This window comes from Lepus europaeus, chromosome 5 (assembly GCF_033115175.1).
Source record: "Lepus europaeus isolate LE1 chromosome 5, mLepTim1.pri, whole genome shotgun sequence".
In the NCBI taxonomy this organism is placed as follows: Eukaryota; Metazoa; Chordata; class Mammalia; order Lagomorpha; family Leporidae; genus Lepus; species Lepus europaeus.
Genome location: NC_084831.1, coordinates 82742738 through 82755133, shown reverse-complemented (window position 1 = coordinate 82755133; position 12396 = coordinate 82742738). Strand labels below are relative to the sequence as shown.

The following is a 12396-nucleotide window of genomic DNA, read 5'->3' as shown; positions in this document are numbered from 1 at the left end:
GCAACTCATTAGATAGAAAGACTCCCTGACCCCTCCCCTTCCTCTGACTATGAGTCTGGGTACTTCATTGGTTGCAACAATAAAAAGAGAAGGATGACACATACTCAATATGCCAATGCTACCACAGGTTGAGACCTATGTTTCATGACCCTGATGGTGTTCCTTTTCAAAAATCATTTGAGAGACTGGTATTGTGGCTCCACAGGTTAAAGCCATGGCCTGCAGTGCTGGCATCCCATATGGACACCAGTTTCAGTCCCAGCTGCTTCACTTCCAATCCAGCTCCCTGCTAATGTGCCTGGGAAAGCAGCAGAGTGGGCCCCAAGAGCTTGGGCCCCTGCGCCCATGTGGGAGACCGGGATGGAATCTCAGGCTCCTGACTTCAGCCTGGCCCAACTCTGGCTGTTGTGTTTATTTGGGGAGTGAACCAATAGACGGAAGATCTCTCTTTTGTCTCTCCCCCTCTCTCTCTTACTCTGCCTTTCAAATAAATAAATAAATCTTTTTTAAAAAGAAGTCATGAGTTTAGAACACTAGTCCTCTGTTGGTAAGTGATAACTACTTATGCTTTAACCTATGGGTTTAGCAACAGGAAATACAATTTCCCCTTATATAGGGAAAGGAAACTCACCAAACAGTGAAATCCGAAGCCCATAAGTCCTCCAGAGAAATCTGCCTTTCAAATGTCCAGGCTCAAGAATTGACTAAGCCAAAGAAGCTACCCCTACCAAAAAAATAAAAACACACATAAATATTTAGGAAATCCTTTTCATCTTTGATACATCAAACAGGCACACTAGAATCAACAATCTGACAACTCTGTGTGTATCAGTTGAGAATTCTGATGAAAGGACTAATGTCTCTAAAAGCAAAAGCACAAACTACTAAAAATCCCAAGATAAAACAGATAACTACAACTACCTTGTAACTTATAAAGAAGACAATTTTGCAGAAAAACAAATCTGAACATAAGTTTTCTAGATCCAGATGGCTTCTCTTAGCTGGCAAATTTTACTAAGAATTCAAAGAAAAAAAGAATATCAACACTACACAGTTTCTTTCAGAAAATAGAAGGTAGGGGATAATTTCCTTATGTATTCTATGAGGGCAGAATTATCCTGATACCAAATTCAGACAAACACAATACCAAAAAAGAGAGAGAAAATATAGATCATTACCTCTTATGAACATAGATGCAAAAATCCTCAACAAATTATTAGCAAAGCTAATCAAGCAATATATAAAAATAATGTACTCCTACAAAGTGGGATTTATCCTGGACATGCAAGGTTGGTTCAAAAACCAATTAATGTAAATCACCACAGTGAAAATATAAAGAATAACAAAAGATTACACAGATTGTTCCAGAAAAATCCAAATATAATAAAACTCTCAACAAATTACCCACTCAAGTAAGTTCTATTTAAGGAACTTACTGAGTCAACGTAGTCCTCATACCTAGCACAGTACAATATATTTTCTCTTTATGTACCTACATGCACATGGCTAATTGTGTTTCCAACTTGAAGATCCTGACTCCATTCAACCTTACCCCAGTGACCCTTTGAATTAATGATTCCTACTGCTATGCACTCAGGAGCCTACTGCCTGCTGTCTTTTACATGAAAGCAGCTGATTATAAAAACAGTTCATTCCTGAAATTGAATCCATCCTTGAAACCCTAATATTTGTAACAGGATTTGAAACCAGTTATCAAAGATATAGATATGATTTTATAAGGCAATAAAACTCAATTGAGTTAAACTGATCCATATATTTCTATTAGAAGGATACAAAGGTCCCATAGACTGCAACCAACTCAACTGGAAAGAGAGGAAATTAGCTCACTCATATTCAGGCTTCAGAAGAAAAAGTCCCTGGATATAAAAACAAAACGCACAAAATTTACAGTTTATTATAGTACTCAGGAAGGAACCATTTTCTTAACATCCAGTCTATTTCCAAGAAACTGAGAGCCTACTGCTACTTTCAGTCTCAATACAACATCAGGTTCAAAAACAATAAATAAAAGCTTCATTTTGTCCCAAATTAACACCAGAAATCCTTTATTCACAAAAAAAGGGGAGTAGGACCCAGACTTTTCATTCATAAGACTAATAAGTCTTTGAATGTATAGAAACCAGAAAGTTTCAGTCCACTTTGGCAGAATATGGAGCTATAAATGAACTTAATTTGATCTTTTATTAGCTCAGTGACTTGTCATTTGAAGAAACCCCAAATCAACTGTCAGCAAACCAACTGTCAGCACCTTGTGGCCTGAAAAACTCCTACTGAAAAGCCATTAGACAACTTTAACTGTGCTTGTTGATCTGTAAATTGTAGATACTACAACCTACAGTTTAAGCACATAGAAAAGAAAGAATAGCACATTACTATGCAGTAGATACCACATGCATTTTACTTCTGAATATAAGAGCAACTCAGGCTTCATTGCCTCAAGGATGCTTTTGTACTATGAGATGAAAATGTGGTGAAATAAGTACATATTCTCGTTTATGTTCTACTTCAGAAGTAATTGAAAGGATCCTATTTAAACAACATTGTGTCAGTTGAGGTAAGGTTAAAAAGCATGATCCCATCTGTTGGGGAGGAGGTGAAGATCAGATAAACACTTGGAAGAGTGAGAGGGTCAGGACACAATTTGAGAGTCAAATTTCATAATATGTCTCAAAAATCTTTAATAAAAACATAACCTTTACCCCACATGTTCACTGCCACAATTTTGGTTCATTCAATCAACAAACACTTATTGAAGGCTTATTATATGTCAGACACTTGTTTTAAAGATTAGCTTATTTGAAAGGCAGAGTAACAGAAAACTGAAGACAGAAAGAGAATGAGAGAGAGAGAGAGAGAGAGAGAAAGAGAGAGAGAGACCATCCATCCACTGATTCACTCCCTAAATAACCACAATGGCCAGGACTGGGCCAGGCCAAAGCCATGAGGTTGGGACTCAATCCAAATCTCCAATAGGATGGCAGGGGCCCAAGCACTTGGGCCATCTTCTGCTACTTTCCCAGTTGCATCAGCAGGGAGCTGGATGGGAAATGGAGCAGCCAAGACTTGAACTAGTGCTTCAATGTGGGATGCTGATATCAAAAAAGGCAACTTAACCTGCTGCACCACAATGTTGGCCCCTGTAAGGCAGGGTTTTGAGGTGCTAGTAATTAAAACAAAGATAAAAAATTTATAGGCAAAAGAGACAAAAATTCCTGCCTCCTGGATGATAGCATTCTAGCAAGCCACAAGCAAGAATTTAAAACAGACAGAATGTCTAATGACCACAAGTTCTATGCAAAAAAGAGAAGCAGGGACAAGAGATAAGAGTTGGTCATGTAGAGTATACCAGTGTTATATATCATCAATGAGGTGTCATTTCAGTGAACATCTCAAGTAGTAGAAGGGTAGGTCACATGGGTATCTAGGGAAGTACCACAACTGGCAGAGGGGATACCAGGTGTAAAGGCCCTAAGGTAAGACAAACTCAACATGTCTGAGAGGCCAGGAGGGAAAGTTACAAGGTGCGGAATACCAATCCCACAACCCATGTATTCTGCTGTGATGACGTGAGTGTCACATGTCTTAGAGCAGGATGCTATCAATCTGAGATGAGCCCCAGTCCCCAGGGAACTGCCCACCAAGCCCCAGCTGGTCAAAGGTGAGACTGAGAAGATGAGTCAGTGCATCTGATGCACCTGACACAGACCACTCCTTCACTGCTCTGATCACTGTGCCTACATTAAACTCAACTCATTGCCATGTCTTCAGGTTAGTGATCATCTCCAATAATATACAGGACTTAACACACAGGAGTTAGTAGCATACACACACTTTGCTCCTGCAACTTATCCCACAACCCCAAGATATTCATGATTGCCCTCCTCCATTTTCCACCCTAGATTTCTCTACCTTTCTCATAACCAGAGGCAGACAGCCCATGTAAGTTATTAGAAACAGTCGTTCACCTGTGTGCTTAAAGCATTCCTTCTACAAGATTCACCCGAAAAGAAAACATAGCTTGAAAACACTCAAGTATTCAACAGCTTCAGATACAAGAAAGCTTATTCTTTGATGAAACAATGAGCATCACACAGCACATTCTACTTATTTGTTACTATTTTATACTGTATGTAGCAATATTGTCTTTATATTTCATAACAGCTGTATATTTCTATGAGAGGCCAAACTGTGTCCCTAGCACAGCCTGGGAAATTCCTAAAATGGATGTTGTACTAAGTACTTTCAGTTTCACATTACTTTTTATCTGTTACAGAGCTTGTTTTTTCCTCATTATTTGGTCACTGGAGAAAATCTAAGGAAATTCGACACTGGAGGAGTCAAATAAAAGTCTCCCTTTGAAGAGAGAGCAAAGAAGCCATTCCATTCACACTATGCAATCTTCCTGCTTCTCTCAGACCAGCTTTATTCCACCTGTAAAGCAGGCTGGGAAGGGATTCATTAGGATCAGTTCATTTAGTTAAAAAACAACCACAACCAAGAGAGACTGAAGCTGAGCCCAAGGTAACCCTGGATGTCGGATGAAATCCTGGTGGTACCTGGGGGCAATACCCTGCCAAGAGCCACTGTCGTATTCCTGGGGAAGTAGGCTTCAGATATATGGGTGAAACTGGAGTTTGAAACGCATGATGGCTGTCTTTCTCTTTGTTGTCATTGTTGTGTTGATGAGGGGCACAAATGACCAGTGCTAGAGAGGGAGCTTGCTCAGTGTTCCTACTAAAAAGCTGCCTATGGGTTATTTTCATGACAGAGCAAGAACAGCAGATGAGATGCAGCCCATTGAGGGGTTACAGGCAATCCTCCCTAACCCCTACCTCTCCACCCCCTAGACCAGCAGGCTCTCCAACCACTCATGGGAACTTTGTTTCAAAGTGGATTTCTCCCTTGCTAAAGAGTTCAGACTGGTTAATATCTTAGTGCTCCCCACTCCTTATCCCCTTAGGTAGGATATGGCCCACTACTTTACCTGAGGGCTACCTTTTAAAGAGCCCCCTAAGGTGCATCACTAAAGGAAGATCTCTGTTTTCCTTGACCTCCCCAAGCCCTCATATGGTTTTGACCATCTAGGCTTTCCTCTCCCAGTTGATCCTATATATTCACCTGCTACTTTCACCACCTTCTCTTCTCACAGGTCCACCTTACATTTCCCCCAACTCCACACTCCTCTGTCTTTTCCTATTTCTCTTCCTCTTCATACACCAAATGGAAAAACTGAGAACCTAAAGTGTATCATCTAGAAATATAGACATTCTCTTTGAATATTATGGTTAGTGGTGAATTAAACCTGTGAATACAGAGTGGATCAAAATTATGTTTTTACAGGGCCAATGCTGTGACATAATCGGCTAAGCCTCCACCTGCCACGCCAGCATCCCTTATGGGTGCTGGTTCTAGTCCCAGCTGCTCCTCTTCCAAACCAGCTCTCTGCTATGGCCCGGGGAAACAACAGAAGATGGCCCAAGTGCTTGGGCCCCTGCACCTGCGTGGGAGACCTGCAAGAAACTCATGGCTCCTGGCTGGCTTCAGATAGGCTCAGCTCTGGCCATTGTTAACCATTTTGGGAGTGAATCAGTGGATGTCTCTCCCTTTCTCTGTCTGTAACTCTACCACTTAAATAAATAAATAAATAATGAATAAATAAATAAAATTATGTTTTTGCAGAAACTGATGAAAGGAACAGAGGGGAGGGAGGAAGGAGGATTGGGACTGTGGCAGAGGCCTTTGTATTTTAATTAAACTTGCTTCTAACTGACATGATTAAAGCTGTGGTAAAGCTTTCCCAAGGTCAGAAAAAGAATAAGGGAGGCATCTGTCTGGTAGCTTCGGGATCCGCAGGAGAGAAGGCCCATACTTCTGGGAATGGAGAGTCCCTACACGCACTTCTGGGAATGAAAAGTCCTTGCCAAGGTGCCCGCGGGCGCCTAAAGGTCAACCAATGAGGATCAGACCTGCCTCAACCTTTAACCCCCACACCCTGTGTCTATAAAAGGAGCCCTCCCAACCTCTGATGCAGGACTTCCCCGGCCCCCACCCTGTTGGGACCGGAGAACCTCGCCTGAGATTGGAATCCCAATAAAAACCTGTAAATTTATTAATCTGGCTGGGAAGATTTGTTACACACCAGACAACTTGCACTGCCCTGGAAATGAAAGGCAGTTGTTAGCTGCTTGCCTATAAATACTTTAGCTGTAGTTACTACCTGCTTATGTGTAATCACTTCAAATTGTATTTGTTAGTACAGAACAATGATGTTAACACTTGCCAGACAGCATATGGCTCAATATATGTGTGGAGAAAAACATCATAAATAACTATGTACCCATGTGAAGTACTGTCCCAATTCCTGTGGCCACCATGGAACATTAGAATATCCAGTCAAATATATGCATGTAACCATATAAGGGAGACAAAGAGGCTAAATCCATATACAAGGAAAAACCCTTCTTTGTTTAGGGTTCAGGTTTTTGGATACAAAATTCCACCTGGGCCTTATGCCAGCATAATAAAAGACTACTTCCTGTCCAAAGGTGTCTTATCTCAGTACATGAATCATGTTACATTTTTCTGGAGATTTCTCTAGGATCAGATGTGAGTTTTCCACTTCCTTTGTTTTCAGAGGTATGGGGTTCCTGGCACTGGGGGTAGAGTGAACTTTCTTGACACCAGCAGACCACTTGGGGAATAGCTCTCTCTCAGCATGCTGGGACCCCAACCCTGCAAGCACAATGGAACCCACGGGCACAGGAACTTGTCTCAGGAGCACTGTCCATCAGAGCTGGTAGAAACTCAGGTTCAGTTGGTTTGGAGGACCTGCCATAGATGGCAGAGGGGAGCCTGATCAACTCCCAGAGTTGCCCTACTAATCTCATAAGACACTGGAGTGGAGCACTGAGATGAAACCACAGCTCTAAGGCACTGGCCAGCGGGCTGGAGACGTGGTCTGAGTGTGTGTAGATGATGACTGAACAAGATGGTCATCAGGGGAGCTGAGCCTCACCTAAAAGGCCAAAGTGATTGCAGAGTCTTGAACCACAGTTCTGTGGTCTCCGTGACAGACGAAGTGGGTGTGCGTCCCCTCCATTGGTATCTACCCCTCCCCTTCTTCCTCTCTGTGCATGAGTGTCTGTTTTTTAGAGGGAGGAAATGGGTAGCAAACAGAGCACATGTACTCCTTTAGAATGTATGGTAAAAAAAAATTCAAAAAGGGACATTCAGCAGACTATGGTGTAAAGTTGCTCCCCAACAAACTTTGAACCTTCTGTGAGGTAGATTGGTCCTCCTTCAGGGTGGGATGGCCATCTGAGGGCTCTAGATAAGTTGGTAGTCAGCAAGGTATACCATGTCATGGTTAAAAAACCAGGCTACCCCAATCAATTCCCATAGCTTGGCTGAAGACTTGTTGGGAAAAAAAAAATGTAAAATCACAATGGCCCCTTCAAAATACCAGGAACCAAGCCAAGAAGCCCATTGTATTGGAGGAGCCAGAAGTTCCCCCTCCTTATGCACCACTGTACCATCTGCTACCAAATGCACTCCTGCACTTGTGCCAGGGACCACCTCTTCCCCTGAGGTTGGAACCTCACCAGAGGTTACTCTCCCAAAGCTGCCCCTCCCATGAGGTCACTAGAGATACCTCAGACTGCAGCCATCCTGGAGCCACCTGTCTTAACCCCATACCCTCCAAATGAAGAGGAACCAGCTGGCAGCACCTCTCTTAATAAATGCTAATACACCCTATAGATGTCATTAAGAGAGACCTGGGAGTCTATTATGATAAAGATAGCCAAGTTCAAGGGGGACAGCACATATTTATATATCAGCCTTTTATTACCCTGACCTCCTAAACTGAAAACACCACATCCCTTGTTCAATGAGAAGCCTCAGGCTATGATTGATCTGATGTTGTCCATCATTCAAACTCACAGGCCCACTTGGGTTGACTGTCATCAGCTTCTACTGACCTTGTTCAATACTGAAGAATGTCCCTGGGTTACCCAGGTGACAATACAATGGTTAGAGGAAAATGCCCCAGAAAAAGCCATGAATGTTCAGGTCTACACCCAAGAACAGTTCCCTCAGAAGGAAACCCAATGGGACCCTGAAGAAGACCAGAGACTCCAACAGCTTGAGTGTTACCAAGAGACTCTCATAAGGGGTGTGAAGGAGAAAAAAAGACTATAAACATGAGCAAAGTCTCAGAAGTCCTGCAAGAGCTTGGGAGAGTCAGAGTGTTTTCTATGAGCGACTTTGTGAGGCCTTCTGTCTCTAAACTCCCTTTGATCCCAAGGCAGCAGAGAATCAGAGGATGATTAATGCTGCATTTGTCAGCCAAGGCCAGGGAGACATTAGGCACAAACTGCAAAAACTAGAAGGTTTTGCTGGGATGAATGCTACTGGAGGTAGCTTCCAAAGTATTTGTCAATTGGGACCAGGAGGCCTGCCAAGAAGCTGCCTGGAAGATAAAAACAAAACAAGATAAAACAAAAAAGCTGACCTATTTGCTGCAGCATTGGTGGAACAATCAGAATGATCTAGGCAGGCAGATAGGATTAAATTGATTAGATTTGTGAGCTGGAGGCCATACCTTCACCCTGCCTCCTGTGTGATCTCATGCCCCTAGCTGACTTCACTTGTATGCACACCTGCCAGAAGATGTAACCACTCCCCTCAGGAAGTGATTAAGAGGCCTGGAGCATGGTGGGCCTTCCCTTGTTGTCCCATACCTTCAGCTGTGTGGCCTTTTGGCTGCCTCTCTGCCTCAGCTTTCCTGCCGGGGCTACTCTACCTATGGCTGCTCCTAACTGCACACTTTACTCTACTTGGTTCCGGACCTTCTCTCTGCTTGGTATGGACCCCGCTTGCTCCTTAAGACTTCTTTCTCCCCTAAACAGAGCCCACTTTCCTGTGTATTTCTCTCACTAAATAAATGCTAAACACTTACCATGTTGTGCTCACTTAGGCAGCACATATACTAAAATCGAAACAAAAAAAAACAACTTACTGTTGTTGTTGTTCTAGTACTAGTGGTTGAACTCTGTAATTAACACACAATTATTCCTAGGTGTTTAAATTTTAACTGAAAAGTGATCCCTGTTAAATTTAAGAGTCAAAAAAGAGAGGGAGGAGATGTACAATTTGGAACATTCTCAATCGAACTTGCCCCAAATGATGGAGTTAGAAATGTGCCAGGGGATTCCAATACAATCCCATCAAGGTGGCATGTACCAATGCCATCTCACTAGTCCAAGTGATCAATTTCAGTTCACAATTGATGGCTCTGATAGGTCTAAGAGTCAAAGGGATCACACAAACAAGACAAGTGTCTGCTAATACTAACTGATAGAATCAAAAAGGGAGAGAAAGATCCAACATGGGAAGTGGGATACATAGCAGACTCATAGAATGGCAGACGTCCTAAACAACACTCTGGCCTCAGAATCAGCCCTTAAGGCATTCGGATCTGGCTGAAGAGCCCATGAGAGTATGGTAGGCATGGAAAGCCAAGAAACCATGGAAAAGAAAAAAAAAGAAGAAGAAGAAGACCTAAATGAAAGATCTCTGTGAGTGAGATCCCAGTGGAAAGAACGGGGCCATCAAAGAAGGAGGTACCTTTCTCTGAAGGGAGGAGAGAACTTTCACTTTGACTATGACCCTATCGGAATAAGATCAAAGTCAGCGAACTCTAAAGGCTTCCATAGCCCTGGCAACTCATGACTAGAGCCTAGGGAGATTACTGACGCCATGAACAGGAGTGTCAAATTGTTAAGTCAGCAACAGAATTCACTGTGTACCTACATCCCATGTGGGATCTGTCCTTAATGTGTTGTCTAATGTGCAATGATGCTATAACTAGTACTGAAACAGTATTTTTACACTTTGTGTTTCTGCGTGGGTACAAATTGATGAGATCTTTACTAATTATATACTGAATCGATCTTCTGTATATAAAGACAATTGGAAATAAAAAAAAAAAACCTGGTGTTAAATTGGAAATGGCATAGAAAATTAATTTTTAAAAAAAAATATTATGTAGGATCTCTGTCTTTAATGTGCTGTACACTCTTATTTAATGCTATAACTAGTACTCCAACAGTATTTTTTTTCACCTTGTGTTGCTATATGGGGGCAAACTGTTGAAATCGTTACCTAATATATACTAAACTGATCTTCTGTATATAAAGAGAATTGAAAATGAATCATGATGTGATTGGAAGGGGAGAGGGAACAGGAAAGGGGAGGGTTGTGGGTGGGAGGGAAGTTTTGGGAGCGGGAAGCCATTGTAACCCATAAGCTGTACTTTGGAAATTTATATTCATTAAATAAAAGTTTAATAACCCCCCCCCCAAATAAAAGCCATCACAGGGGGAAAAAAAAGCAAAAAAGAAATCAACAGGTATCTCTACAATGTCATATAAATGCAGCAACACAAAAAACAAGAATAAGGAAGACTATATGATGCCCCCCAAAGAACACAACACTTCCATACTAGAATGTGTTGGAGGGTGAACCAACGGCAAAAAGGAAGACCTTTCTCTCTGTCTCTCTCTCTCACTATCCACTCTGCCTGTCAAAAAAAATTTTTTTTAATTTAAAAAAAATAAAAAAATACTAGAATGTGAAGATGAAGAGATTGAAGAAATGCCAGAAATGGATTTTAAAAATTGATCGTATGATTACTTAGAAGTAATCAGAAGCAAGCGCACGAACTAATGAAATGCATACATGACATGAAAGAAAATTTCTCCCATGAAATTGAGATCTTAGAGAGAAATCAAAATGAAATCCTGGAAATGAAGGATTCAACAGAACAAATAAAGAATGTGGTGGAAAGCCTTAACAGCAGACTCAGTAAAGCAAAAGAAGAATATCCAACTTAGAAGACAAATCTCTGGAAATTTTAGTCAGACCAAAAAAAAGAAGAAACTAGAAAAGTAAAAACACCTTTGGAGATCTACAGGATACTATCAAATGACCCAACATACAGGTCTTAGGAGTTCCTGAAGGTGTTGAGAGAGAGAATGGTTTAGAAAGCCTCTTTAATTAAATAATTAGAAAACTTCCCTAATTTGGAGAAAGAAAGGGACATCCAAGTCTAGGAAGCACATGGAACTCCTAATTGACATGACCAGAGATCTTCACCATGACGCATTGTAATCAAACTCACCACAGTAAAACATAAAGAAAAGATTCTAAAATGTCCATGAGAGAAATGGCAGATTACTTTCAAAGGACATCCAATTAGACTTACAGCTGAGTTCTCATCAGAAACCCTACAGGCTAGGAGAGAATGGCAAGATATATTCTAAGTCTTAAGAGAAAAAAACTGCCAACCCAGAATATTGTACCCTGAAAAGCTCCCATTTATGAATGAAGGTGAAATAAAGACCTTCCAAAACAAACAGAAATTGGACCAATTTGTCACTACTCATTCAGCCTTAAAAAAAGATGCTTGAGGAGGGCAGCATTGTGGCACAATAAGTTAGTCATCTGCTTACGGTATCTCATATGGGTGCCAGTTCTGGTCCAGGCTGCTACTCTTCCAATCTGGCTCTCTGCTATGGCGTGGGAAAGCAGCAGAAAATGAACCAAGCACTTAGGCTCCTACACCCATGTGGGAGACCTGGAATAAGCTCCTGGCTCCTGGCTTCGGATCAGCCCAGCTCTGGCTGTTGCGATCACTTGGGGAGTGAACCAAGATGGAAGACCTTTCTCTATGTCTCTCCCTTTCATTGTCTATAACTCTAGCTCTCAAATAAATAAATAAAATCTTAAGACTAAAAGATGCTTGAAGATGTGCTACACAAAGAAACACAGAAACATGATCATCATTACAAAAGAAGGTGAAGGCACAAAATCCCCCAGTAAAAGTACAAAGGAAATCCAAAGTAAACAATAGGAATATTTCTGGAAATGACAGGGCAAAGTTGTTACTTATCAAAAGTCACCTTGAATGTAAATGGCCTCAACTCTCCAATTAAAAGACACAGACTGGCTGAATGGATTAAAAAACAAAATCTATTGATTTGCCGCCTACAAGAAACACATCTCACCAACAAAGTTACTTAGACTGAAAGTGAAAGAATGGAAAAAGATATTCCATGTTAGCAGAAACCAATATTAGGGTGTAGCCACCCTAATATCAGACAAAATAGACTTTAACAAAAAAACTGCTAAAAGAGACCCAAAAATTATGTAATGATTAAGGGATCAAGTCAGCAGCCTTTGTGTACAGACAATGCCACGGCTGAGAAAGAACTTCTAAGATCAAATCCATTCACAATAGCTACAAAAAGATCAAAATGCCTTGGAATAAATTTAACCAAGGATGTCAAAGATTTCTGTGATGTGAATTACAAA

The 12396-nt window shown here is 41.3% G+C and overlaps 2 protein-coding genes across 3 annotated transcripts in view; one reads left to right on the top strand and one right to left on the bottom strand.

Annotated features, from left to right (window-relative positions):
* KYAT3 (kynurenine aminotransferase 3) overlaps positions 1-12396 on the top strand; it is a 206874-nt gene that overhangs the window by 110560 nt on the left and 83918 nt on the right. The window lies entirely within an intron of this gene.
* Positions 1-12396, bottom strand: part of LOC133759924 (guanylate-binding protein 5-like) — a 91357-nt gene that overhangs the window by 49775 nt on the left and 29186 nt on the right. For both annotated transcript variants that reach the window (XM_062191677.1, XM_062191674.1), the window contains exon 2: positions 632-724. The gene's annotated coding sequence lies outside the window, so the exon portion shown is untranslated. The remainder of the gene's footprint in view (positions 1-631; positions 725-12396) is intronic.